At 38.4% G+C, this 13,215-nt stretch overlaps 1 protein-coding gene across 5 annotated transcripts in view; it reads right to left on the bottom strand.

The window, feature by feature from the left end:
- Positions 1-12,608, bottom strand: part of LOC119790060 (DNA-binding protein SATB1) — an 80,188-nt gene extending 67,580 nt beyond the window's left edge. For 2 of the 5 annotated variants that reach the window (XM_038295384.1, XM_038295378.1), the window contains exon 1: positions 12,265-12,608. The gene's annotated coding sequence lies outside the window, so the exon portion shown is untranslated. Of the gene's footprint in view, positions 1-10,730; positions 10,765-12,264 lie in introns of all 5 variants that reach the window. The other 3 variants (XM_038295382.1, XM_038295383.1, XM_038295380.1) reach the window with 2 other exon arrangements.
- Positions 12,609-13,215: the final 607 nt, after the last annotated feature.

Here is a 13,215-nt window from a genome sequence, read left to right on the forward strand (position 1 = left end):
CGTTTACATTCTCGAATAATCCTGTTTTTAATTGCTTCTATACAACATTATATAATTTTTAGAACTGAATTTAGTTTCATTTTCTATAATCTCAATTTATCACGATTAACCAAAATAAACAGAAAATCAAACCATATATAATGGTCTAAATAATATACTTAGTTTACGATTTTTTTTCATTTTTAGATCTACTAATTTATTTTCTTCGGTTCTTTTTGAAGTCAGGCTAAAAAGGTTATAAGCTGCTATGATTTTATGTCTAGTAGATAACTCTCCCTTTTCAGTATAAATGATTTGATAAATCAACTAGGATGGTTTGTCCCAGAGGATGAAGCTACTGTACCAAAAGACTAAATCACATCCCTAATTCCCCATTTTTATCACCAAACTGTCATAGCTGTATGTGAGTAATAATCTTTTAAACTCCAAACTATTTTCATGTTTGCATTTAGTGGATATTTACATAGAAAAGTACAGATACTGCAGAGGAAGGAGGCAGTGCGCCTAGAATTATCATCCTGTTTGAAACAGATAAAAGGATATAGGAATTTTTATAAAATTGGCAAATAAGAGTAAAGTTGTATAAAAAAAAAAAAGACATTAACAAACTTACTTGAAGGCGGACTTAATTATCTATAACAAAGTTACTCTGGTTAACTTTACATTTTCTGTTCTGAGTACATGTTTCACACAAGAAGATTATTGGTGGTGCACCACCTCCACCTTCCATTTCCTTTGTACATACAGTATTTATTGGTTTCCTATAAATAGCCAACCAACACAAACTTGACAGTTAAACAGTTCTTAAAATAGCATTCACATAAACCACAACAGTGTTTTTGAGCATGAAGTGGTTTTTCAAGTTTTAAACATTTAGTTTTGGTTAATTCAGAACCAGCCATTAGTTAAGATTGATACTAATTGGATGATCCGTTGTAGATCAGATATTAGCTGCTCGTAGCTCTCAGCAGAATCTGAACATTTTGGACTGTCTTTGAAATATTATAAGAATGAGTCTACTTTTTTTAATTGATCTGTCAATATTGGAATAGCAGTTTTAAAATATTTCCAAATTTGTTATAATTTATATTTTTTCTGAAGCTATAAGGATGGCCAATATAAGATGATCAGATACTCATAATAACTAAAATATATGAATTTTTTATTCACAAAGGTATGTAAAACTAAAATGTTAACATATATCTTATTGATTTTACTCAAGATTTCAAACTGCAATGGACAGGACTTCCTGTAAGGAGGAGTCTACCATCTTTTACTTTAGAATATCATCAACCTTTTCAAAGCTTAAAGGTTGATTCCTAATAGTTTGTTTAAATTAACATCTGTCTTGCTACCGTCAAACATAATCCTATTTTTTTAAGAATGTTTCTTTGCTTAACTCACACTGCACATACGACTTTAAAACCGTGAGAATAGACTAACCAAGTTCTGAGTTCACGACAACCGTCTTTGTCAGGAGTTTTAATTATGGTGGCTACTTATAGCTTGTAACAGTGCTAAACCCTCAGCACCGCCATGTTATGCTCTGCAATAATCTTTCTGTCATGTCAGTAATAGTGGGTGAAAAAAAAAACATGGAGTGATTTTTTTTATGATGCAGTTGAGCATGACTTTTCAACTACTGCTCTACTGAGGTTTGCAAGGCTGCACGTTGAGGCTGATGATAAACAAAAGCTTGAGTTTCAGGTTTAGCTTTGTATCCCCCCCAATAATATTCAGATATTCGCTTACATTATGAACAAATAGTCTTCTTATATGGAGGCTGCTTTATTTTCTAAGCCTAAAGTTTCCAATGAGTTAGTCAGGATGGATTCTTATAATGAAGATCAAACTCATGCATTGAAACATTTTTATAGTTTTATAGTTACCTTTTTATTGATTAATGTAATGAAACTAATCCTGTATTTACTACAGCCTGTATTAATGCTTGGTGCAGGTTCCCCGAACATGTTGTAAGAGCTCTTAAATAAACCTTCACTATAGGGCTGAAGCAATTAATCGGATTAATCTTGAATAATCGATTATAGAAATAATTATCAACTAATTTAGTAATCGATTAATCATTAACTGGAGTGTAGAAACTCTATAAACCAGCCTTTAGCTGACAGAGAAACCCATTTTGTGCAGCAATTATACCCAAATTGTAAAAAAAATATATACAAATTTTGCATTTAAGATAAAATCTTTTTTCGTCTGTCAGTATGCTCTATCCAGAACTCCTCAAGTGGAAAAGTTTTAGTTATACCTGGTTTAATTTTGCAAAAATTCTTCTTTAACGAACCTGTTGCTCTCCGATTATATATTGATAAATTGAAAAAATAAATAGATTAATTGATTTGCAGCCCTTAATCATTAGTTGCAGCCCTAATTCACTAGTAGTTCACTAATTTTGATGTTTTTATGAGCAGGAAAGGTTAAACATTACCCTTTTCCTCATTAAAACATTGTACAAAACTACTCTGCGAGGTTAATTCATCAGAGGATTTAACTTATCCTACATCATTTTTTCATTTAGATTCCACATATTTACTACATATTTTTAAAACAATGTAAGAGAGACGCTATCAAACAGATAAAAAGCTCAGTGAACTGTGAAACATTGTACCCTAAAAGAAAAATGTGGAACCAGTTGAGCATGGTGGTGTTCTGGTGGCTCCCAATTCAAATGTTCCCTTAACCCCAATAAAACCTCTGGCCGGCCCTGGAGGAGTGCAAGTTTTTATGTAAAAGACAGACTGCAATAACTCTCTCTATTGGAGCATATCCACCTGTTTTAAGATACAAAGAGTCCTGGTGGAGAAAAGTAAAAGTGGAGAAGGTGGAGAAACACACACACACACACACACACACACACCTAGAAGACAGAGACATAAACGACCATGCATTCCTGCACACACCCACATGTCCACGGTGGTGTGATCTCAGACTGTGCACACGGGAATATTTAATCGCCTTGATTAGAGGGAGGCGGTCCTACATTTATAGATACACACACACAATCTGACTGTGTTTTGGGACTTGCTTTTTCCATTTTTATTTCACCAACATTTATTGGGAAAAAGTGGCCAAAATGAAATAACCATTTAACTTTAGGCATTTAACTACACTAGAGATTTTTTACTTTGAAACAAACAGATTTTTATTTTACTTGTATCCAACTATGTCTTGTCTTGTAGCATAAGCAATCTTTTATTAAATAGAAAAGGATAGGAGAAAAAAACTTTTTATTTTATTATATTATTATTATTATTTATTGTACATTAACTGATTATAGTTGCTATAACTTTGATGAGGGTATTTTTGTTTCTCCATCAGTTAAATATTTTTCCATCTTCATGGATCATGTTGTTTAAGGTAGATACAGATATATACTTGTCGCTCTTCCATTAAAAGTTAGGAAATCATACGTTAAAATGAAATAGAGATGAAAAAACACGAAATGTAATAAAAATTCATCTCAAACATTGGCTATTTGCAGAGTCTCTACTACTGTCGCCTTATAAACTTTAAACAGTACTTCCATTATGTCAAAGTAGATTATCCCAAAATATGAAGCAGGATAATCTCTGTTGATGTTGTCAACAAACGTTTGAACTGTCAAACATTCGAGGAGGAAGGAGGACAAAATGTTCAGGAAGCAGCTGGACATTGACGTTATTTTTGCAATTATTTCAGGGGAGATAATCTGTTGAAACAGACAACAGAAACAGGGATATAGTGTTTGTATATAATCATTGGTGGAGGGGGGTTATAATAACAGTTTACTGTGGGATGTTTAATAAAAGCCACAATTCTGGCAAAATGCTGTTTATCAAGTAGTTTCATGATATGATACAAAAGATTAACTATGTAAAATACTGCATTTTGCTTCCTTAATTGCTGCAACAATTAAGAGGTGAGAAGCCACTTTTGTCCAGGTCGCGTAAGAACAAAAACAGGAAACCAACAGAAAACAGGAAGCCTGTGTACCTATCATAACAGCAGTACCAGAGGTTTTAAGGCGACCCAGCAGGTCAGGCGTTTGCAAGCCGCTTCTTTCATGTCAAATCTTTGCAGGGCACAAGACAAGATGGGAGTATTGATTAAATCGAGTCAGAACGAAGAGGCAGCTCCGCAGAGGTGCTCGGTTCGGGAGAGGACGGAGCGCTATGTGGGAGTTACAAAAAGGTGATCAGTTAAAAGAGAAATTAAAAAAGAAATTTAAAATAGGTTGAATAATTAAAAACAGAAAAAGTAGCACATAGGTGTATCGTCAGGCACATGTGAAACTAAATCTTCAATTCACCCACTTCTGTACAGAGGTCAAAAGTTTGTTAATCTCAAAATACATTAGGATCCAAAAAAAGAAAGAAAGAAAAGAAAAAAAAAAGGCAGCAAAGGGCCGAAGCTTTCAACGGAAAAACTACAATGTGAAACTCATCTTTCAGGCCCGTGATGGAACAACATCGTGGTTGACACCTGGTTGAGTGTGAAGTTTGGAGGGGGTGTCTGAATTTTAAAAGGGCCCTACTTCTGTGGCTTTTTTTCACAGTAAACTGGAGGGAAGAGCTTTGCTGGTTTTAGACCCCCTCTCCCCTCCCGCCCCAAGCCAAGATGTCTTCACCAGCAAACCGAGGCCGCTCCACAGATTCACCATCAATTTTTATCTCACAATGTTCAGGGTTTCGGTAAAATGCCAACACTGTAAACTAAACACAGATGTGGTGTGAAGTGTGGTTACAAGACTGAGCAAAAGGACATGTCATCACTCAAAATGAGATATATATATATATATGTATATATCTCATCCATATATATATAGATATATATATACATATACACACATATATACACATATCTAAAATACAAAGAATACTATATATTTTAAATCTATATATAGCTCTCAAAATCACTGAGTGCCACTGTAAAATATTTAGTTTTTTCTGGTTATAAATTATTTTGGTATTCTGCGTCTTGGCTCCAAATCATTAACATTTCTCCCTAAATAAGAATAGAACTACTCTCATTTTGATTATTAATTTGCAGACGTTGATAATACAGTGTCTTGAACAAATAAAACATTGATCTTTAAAACAGATTTGATAGAATAATCCAGGTTTAAATCTGGTTGCATCTTTGCAGTGCTCTCTGCCAGTTTGGGAGAGTGTTGTTGATCACTTAATCTGTGCCTCTTTAAGAAGAAAAGAGGTCTACTTGTGTAACAGTTCAGCAGACACTGGGTTGGTATAACAGTCACATTTATAAAGCTGAGATTTTCCCTTTAATCTGTTATTTTTTTTTATTTATTTGCACAGCTTCCTCTGTTTCTGCTCTGACTGCCCCTGATACCGACTGCCATCACTCTCCCTGCATCTTCTGCTTTGCGACACCCTGACTTTCACAGCACTGCTGCAAAACATCATGCATGTTCACATGTTTTACAAATTCGATGTCACATTTGATGTCTTTTGCATGTTTTTATCTCCCTGCCCCCTCCCCGGCCGCTCTCAGTAGCCGAGCGACAGTGAAAAGCGAACGAACCATTGTCGACAAATGCTCTTTTTCTCTCTGGCATGACGCAAACAGCCGCAGTCATTTTCCACGGCGATTGTCGGGCGCCATCAGAGAGAGTGCTGATAACCCCTGCCAGCCCTTGGCACCAGCCAACAGGTGCCGTCACTGCCAGGCGAAGCTTTGGCACGGAGGACGCCTCGCGGAAACCCTCTGACATCCAGAAGGGCACAGATTTGCAATGAATGCACCACGGAATCAACACTGCTGATTATCAATTAACGTATAGCGGTTTTTTGTTTCCTCGCAGAAAAGAGGAGAAAAAAATGGGCTTTGAAGCACAGAAAGCTGGTTTTAAAAATACTAGCCTTGTTGTGTGCTAATCATGGGCTGAATGCAGATTTAGCTCTGTTCAGGGTGGGTTTTTACAGGCCTCTGGATTCTACATCCACTGTGTGCAGGCAAGATTGTCTTCCTTTTTTTTATACTCCCCATGGCTAGGAATGAAAAAGGCCTCATTAGAAATGACAAAATATCGGCACCACCTGCAGAGTGTGTATTATCACAGGTAACACTTCACCATCGATCATTTTTGGCCTTCCTGGTTAAGGTCTCATCTTTACTTCTCATTAAGCCAATTTCCTTTTCTTTAAAAGGCACCAATAATTAGAACACAAAAGGAAAAACATGACTAAGAAACATCACAGTTGGCGCAGTGTTGAGGAGCGTCTTTATTTAGCGCCTCGCAGCACGTAGGTGTCTGTGATGTCTTCATGCTCGCCACTTATGATGCCTCTAATGTGCATTAATACGATTATTTGCCTCCTAATACAAATTAGTCTGAGCGGCAAACACAAACAGCATGGGGGCTAAGCTCCGCCACCCGTTTTGACTCTGAAGAATCTCTCACAATAACACAAACATAATGGTGTTATTTATTAGAGGATTTTAATAAATCTGTTGAGGAATATGTCAAAAAGACGCCTCTGTGAGTGGGTGGGCACACAAGCTCAGACAGCCATTAAAAGTGGAAAGAAAAAAACGGACCAAATTGGGTATTTTTTAGTAAATGAGGTACAGAGAAATAATGTAGAACATACAGGTCCTCGTTTTATTTTACCATGAATAAGAATTATACACATGATGTGCCCTTTAATCATTTGTCAAGTGTTATCTTCTTAGAGAAAACAGCAACTGTTTCCCATAGAGTATAAAAATAAAACTTTATTACAGAAACTGGAATGTGATAGGTCAACAAATGAGGTGGACACACAAAGGTTAATAAGAATCATATCAAAAAAGCTATTTTTCATAATTTATGTTCATGTTTTGCTGTTGAAGAAGACAGCAGAGACAGAATAGAAAGGGGTGGGGGGGTGTAAGGAATCGACTGTTGGCTCCTCAGTATTTAATTGGTTTATAATCACATGAAGCAGACAGAATTAGAAGCAGAACAAGTGGTCTCCTTCTCAGATCAGCTGACATCAACTGCTAGTGCCGGTTGGCCTCCGCCTTCTGCGCTGCACCAACAAACACCAAACCTGTTTGTGTTGCAAGTAAAAGCCAGCAACAACCTCCCCGCCGAGTCGTCGCACCGCAGCTCTCCAATCTCAAGTCACCTCTTCAATGTGCGCGGCGTGCACTGTACGTGCAGCAACACCCACGCATACACCAACATCCGCTCGGCTTCGGCGTGCAGTCTTCGCCGCCCCTTCTGAAAACCTAAAAACAGCCCCCCCCCCTTCTTCAATAGCATCAACCTGTGTCCTAAACTTGTTCTCCCTTCGTCACCCTGTTTATCAGCCCAACTCTCAGCTCTTCCTTTATTACATTACAGAACCAATTAGCTGCCAGACAATCAACAGGCATCAGAGGCGGAGCAGTTTCTTTAAAAGAAAATTACTTTTCTGCCACTGCAGCCTGGACGGTCCGGCCTTCACATGACCGAATAATTAAACTCTAATTTCTGTCTCGTGGATCGCAACAAATAAACAATTAATAGAGCCAGCTAGACAGGAGTGTTTGTGTGCGTGAGATGGAGGATAAGGAGATGGCTTTGTGAGCGAGGGGTGATGAAGGTCAACATGTCATGCTGGGGACTTTTTTTTTTTTAAACAGAGCAATCCTGAGGAAAAAGGGTTGCAGGTGATCCAAGAAGTGGATCTGCATGGAAATGAAGGCAAACTGCTCCTAATAAGAGGCTCTTTCTAAAAGATGTGCCTCTTTATCTGCATATTTTTCTGTGCAGATTTAATCCCTTGTCAAAGGATAAATCATCCATCGCCTGACGAACAAAACAGTTGTTAAAGCAAAGTGTGTGTGTCAGGCGGAGAGAATACAGTGTGTTGAAATTGTTTCATTGGGGTACGTGGGTGGGTATTAACAACCTGATCTTAGCGGGATGCGCTTTCCTCCAAATCGCTCTCCTTATTTATTTTTTTTCCCTTCCTCTTCCAAACAAAGGGTTCAGGAAAAAAAACCTACACAGATTGGATAAAGACAAGCGCCACAACAAAAGAAGATGTGCAAAAAAAAAAAAAAAAAACCCAGAAAATCTATATGGTGGGACGGACGTGTAATGTGATTTGAATCATGAAAAACTTGCATGCACACATCCTTTAATTGCAGGAAATAAGAAGTAGAATGAAAAGAAGCCAGCAGGAGGAATGTCACTTTGGAGGAGCGTGACGAAACGGAGATGACGGACCCTGAGCAGGACTCGCTAAGCCCATTCTGAGGACGCAGAGACAATGTCAGGCTTTTATCAGCAAGCTAAGGAATCTGGATCAACAGTATGCAAAACATACCAAAATAAATGCAATTAAACATGCTACAACAATGCAACCCCCCCTTTTTACTGTCTTTTTATGATTCCTACTAAGAAGTTTCACTAAATGAGCTGCAGCTTCTGAGTCTACAACCAGGGTGGCACATCTGTAACTGACAGCACAAATGGTTGGGGGGGGGGTTACCTTTCATATATTTGAGTCCAGGAATGCAGCAATCACAGTTAACTTGCCCAGTTTTTTTTTCCTTCTTTACAAACTAGCTGCAACATGCCATAGATGAGGTTTGTGGGAAGAAAATCATTGTTATCTTTCTCCTCTATTAGCAGTCTGACAGAGTAGTTTTACAGAGCACTGAGGAGCGTGCACACGCCGAATCCCCAAAGAGCCACACATGAAAAAAAAAAAGAAACGAGACAGGCCTCTTATTTACTGGCGACAGTCTAATAAATACACTTGCTGGCGGCTAAAACAGGTATTTACTTCACTCCCTACCGCAGGTATAATTTCACTGTTTGCTGAGCTGTTATTTTGCCACAGCGATAATTATCGAGGTGGCAAAGAAGGACGATTAATGGTTTTAGATGAGATATCAGCCTCAGCTCTAAAATCTGCGCAAACACCAGAGAGATGAAGGAGAACACGTTTTTCTGCAGGAATTTCAGGAAAAGTCTCAGTTAGAGATAAAGAGAGTGACGGAAATGGGTGATTTGGTTAATATTTTTTTCTTTTAAAAAATACATATCCTTTTAGATTGAGATGCACTAATTACTTGAATTAAAATTAGTTCTGGATCATCTTTTTTTATATATATATATAATGAAAGAAATCTTTTTTTTTTTACTCAAACACTGCATCAGACAAAAAAAAAACTGTGAATATTTCACACATCACTACCAGCAGCTTTGCACTTTTATGCACTGTTTTGTAGTTCAAGAAGACTCGGCCAAAGGTTAGATATGCATGCTTGGATGATTGCATATAGATAAAAAACATGTGAATCTCTTTGAGCTGTTGCTGAGCCACAGGTCAGACACATTAGAGCAAAGATTTTCTATCTATAAATGCATAAACATGTATAAACTGATAAAACAAATGAATATTAGATTCGTTTTAATGCATAGGATTTTTTAATCCCTTCACTTTAACTCTTGGAATATAAACAAGTGACAATATTTTTAGATCTGAAGGATTTTGCTCGTCTCTTATCTGATCATAATTGAAACTGTCAGGTGAGACCTCACAGAAAATTGGAAAAAAGACGGCCTGGATGGCCCGTTTAGGGTGTCTCTAATTTTTAGGCACTTTAACAGGCGCAAACTTATTTTTTTTTCTTTCTATATATTAAATATCATCTACAAATGGAAAGTCTGCTGATGTTTCCTTTATAGAAATTATACTTTTAATCGCTAACGATGAACAGGTCTATTATATTAAACTCAAATACATTTACATCAGTTACAGTTTTCCTATTTTTTATGATTTGCTCAGATTTAAAAATAGGAGGTCAGACCTCAAAGAAAAAATTGAAATCCATACTGGGAAAAATCCTCATTATTGTATCTTTACTTCTAGCTGCTATTTAGTAATAGATTGTGCATCAGAAGCAACCAAAATAAAAGATAAACACAAGAAATAGTTATTTTTTTCTTCCCTTACACTAATTGGTCCCTTGTGTTCATGGGAACGACTTTGCCGTCTCCTCTTGTGCTCTCTGGAGCTCGGCAACCATCAGATTATTCCCAAAGAACACTGTCCGTGCAGGACTGAACCGATTACAAACACAGCTTGGGATTACTGCTGCAGAGCTGTCTCTGTGCACATCACAAACTGACTTCCTGGTCATACACTGCAAAGGTACAGTAAAAGCAGCGAGTTCTGGTTTCGATTAGTCGGAATGAAAATAAAACCAAACCAGTGTAAAAGGTTATACCTGCGAGTTAAAAGAAGAAAGGTGGAAACCCCATAATTGTTTTCCGAGATCATTGTGCTGACTGTAAATCACAGAGGGGTTATCGTAAGAACAGAAACGGGATTTCATCACACGGTTAATAAGCTATGACAGATGTTTTACTCTCTGCCGCTGCGCCGTTGTGACCTAGCAGTCATGTTCAGCCATCCTCGTGTTCTGATTCTTATCATTCCTGCCAAACAAGTTTACAGATTTCATGAAATATGTTGATGTGCTCGCCTGAGGACATGTCTGTATTTGTGTATGAGAAAGAAAGAGATGTCTTTTTTGTGCCACTTTCATGACCACAAACTGATAAACAATGGTTGTAGAGGAGCTCTCTCAAAGCCGAGGAGTAATACTGAGAACTTTTGTTTCTTGAGGACTTTGTTACAAGAAGTGACACATGGCAAGCCCGAGACAGGAAAAGGGCTGTTTTTGTCGGTGTATGTGTGTGAGTAGCTGCTCTCAACAGTACTGACCAGATAAGCCACAGCACCTTGAGCTGCCAGAGATCTGCAAAGATAAAAGGAGAAAAATCACCGGTTCTTTGCCATAACCTGTTTTCTCAGATGCAAAAGAAAGTGCCAAGCTTCGTCTCAGCGGTGCACAATTGTTTTGCATGATTATTTCAAGAAAATCCCCAACTAATAACTCGATCTGAGCTGAGTGACACATCTCAGGTCTATGAGTCATCAGGTCATACCTGCATTTCTGCTGACGTCTATTTATGAACGATCTTGATTAAGCCAGTGGCCGAGCCACTGCCTGTGTGAAATGTCAGCTATTTTTTTTTTCTACAGGAGCAGAGAGTGAGACGTTTAAAAGGAGGCAGACCACATAGGTGCCCACGCATGACAGAGACAACAACACACGCTCCCCCTACATCGCTCTGTGTGTTCTCTGTTAAAAAAAAACACACAACCTGCACATTGTTCTGGTTGTTATTTCATCGGTACAGTGACAGAGAAGAGGCATCATCTCTATATCCTCAACCTGCATCTAACTGGACGGCCTGAAACCAAGTAAAGCTGAAAAACAAGAAGAGGCTCTCTAACTTGAACTATGGCATAAATAAAACTTTTAAAAAAAAAGTTTTGATCATACAGCGGTCAAGAGAAAGTGATAGCAGAGAGGAAATGAGGTGAGTCTAAGATGCACAAAGCTTACTGTAACTTTATTAGGTTAAAAATAAAATCATTTTAAAAAGCATCTAAGCAGCTTTGCTTTTGCACGCCTTTTCTATATCTGCATCCAGATGTTCCACAAACACAACCTCCTTTATCATACTTATTTGTCATTGTTCTCTTGGTGCATCTGTTATTAAACTTCAACACATTTATAAATGTTTATCTGTTTGTTCTTGCACATATTTGCTTTTTTCTTGACGATTTACCAGAAAACATCCTTAGTTTTTTAAATCGACTTGATTGTATAAAAGTAGCATCCCTGTTTTATGGATTAAGAGCAAAAGTTTAGACCTCTTAAACAGCAGGAGAATCTGCATTATTTATGTGGAAAAGATTATAAAGATCAAACTCAAATAAGAAATAGACCTTTGGGCCTGAGGTCAGACACTGACTAAAGAAGAAAAGATTTTTAAATGTCTTTCAAAGCAAGAAGGGAGCTGGAGGTGACAGGTGTGCAACATTTGCACAAGCGGAGCAACTTTGTCCAACTTTAACAGGTTTCCTGCATTCAACAACTCTACGACTGATATAAGAAAATATCATCTTAATTAGTTTTTATTTCACTTTTTACTCCTCCTCTTGTCCTCTTTTAAATAGCCTCAGACTTTTACCAGCATATATAAATGATATTATCAAAAATAAACGTTCTTGGTGACTTTTTTATTAAAAATATTATAGATTTTGGATGAAAATTGTGATTATATAATGTCCTTAAGGGTGCAGACGTTGATAACGCTTGTTATTATATGATTATTTGATTTTAGTTAAACTTTAAATGACCCCGGACCGGCTGAGGATGGCCATGTGCGGCTATGAGGGACCGTACCTTTAAAGTCAGCAGCCGCTCGACCTCCTGTTTTCCATCAAAAGTTGAACAGCCTCTCCGTTTCAGCGCTCCACTGCGAGAGATCCAAAAATAGGCGACTGCTCTGTGGGAGGAAAAGCTGCTCTGAAAAGTCAAAAGTCCGACGGATGAGGAGGAGAAAGAGGAAGAGGAGGAGGTGAAGGTGGAGGAGGGGGTGGTCTTGTGGAGACCGCACAGGCGGGGAGAGGTTGAAGTTGAAGGAGCGCACACGGAGCGCTGGAAACGCAAACAACCGTGCGCTGCGGGCAGCGTGGGTGAAGTGGAGGAGAGGAGAGAAGAGTGGCGGCATGTGAGGAAGGAGGGCTGCTTTGAGATGAAGGGGTGGCAGGTAAAAGAAGCGCCCCTCCCCGTTTGCATGATGCTCAAATCGATGATTTGCCAGCTGCGGCGCGGCTCGTCTCATTGCCCCAGTTTGGTATCCGGGGACGCGCGGAGGGGAGAGAGAGCGGAGCGCGCCAGGAGAGCGCACTCACTCACTCATTCACTCACGTTCACTCTCACATTTACACGCTACACCTTCGCATGTCAAGGAGGGGTGGAAGGTTGAAAAAACAACGAAAAAGAAGTGAATAAAAACAAAAGGCTGATAAACAGCGGAGTGCGCGCAGTTCGCTGCGCTGCGCTTTCTTTTCCTTTTTGCGCACACCTGAGCGAAACCCTCAGTCATCACCGGCTGAAGGAGTGCTGCAGGAAATAGTATAAAAGTGCGTAAAAATGACTTTTCAGTGATAAATAAAAATGCTATCTCAAATACTTGTTGCCCGTTTTAATCTCATTAATTTCGCTAATTGAACAAAGCATTTAATAGGAAAATATCCTGATTATTATTCGGTTCATTCTGCAGGAAACATTTCTAATGCGTCGTTGCTGAGTTTATCAGCTGTTGTCTATTTTCCTCAAACACACAGGGCC

Source organism: Cyprinodon tularosa, unplaced genomic scaffold (assembly GCF_016077235.1).
Source record: "Cyprinodon tularosa strain WSP-4 unplaced genomic scaffold, ASM1607723v1 ctg354, whole genome shotgun sequence".
Lineage (NCBI taxonomy): Eukaryota > Metazoa > Chordata > Actinopteri > Cyprinodontiformes > Cyprinodontidae > Cyprinodon > Cyprinodon tularosa.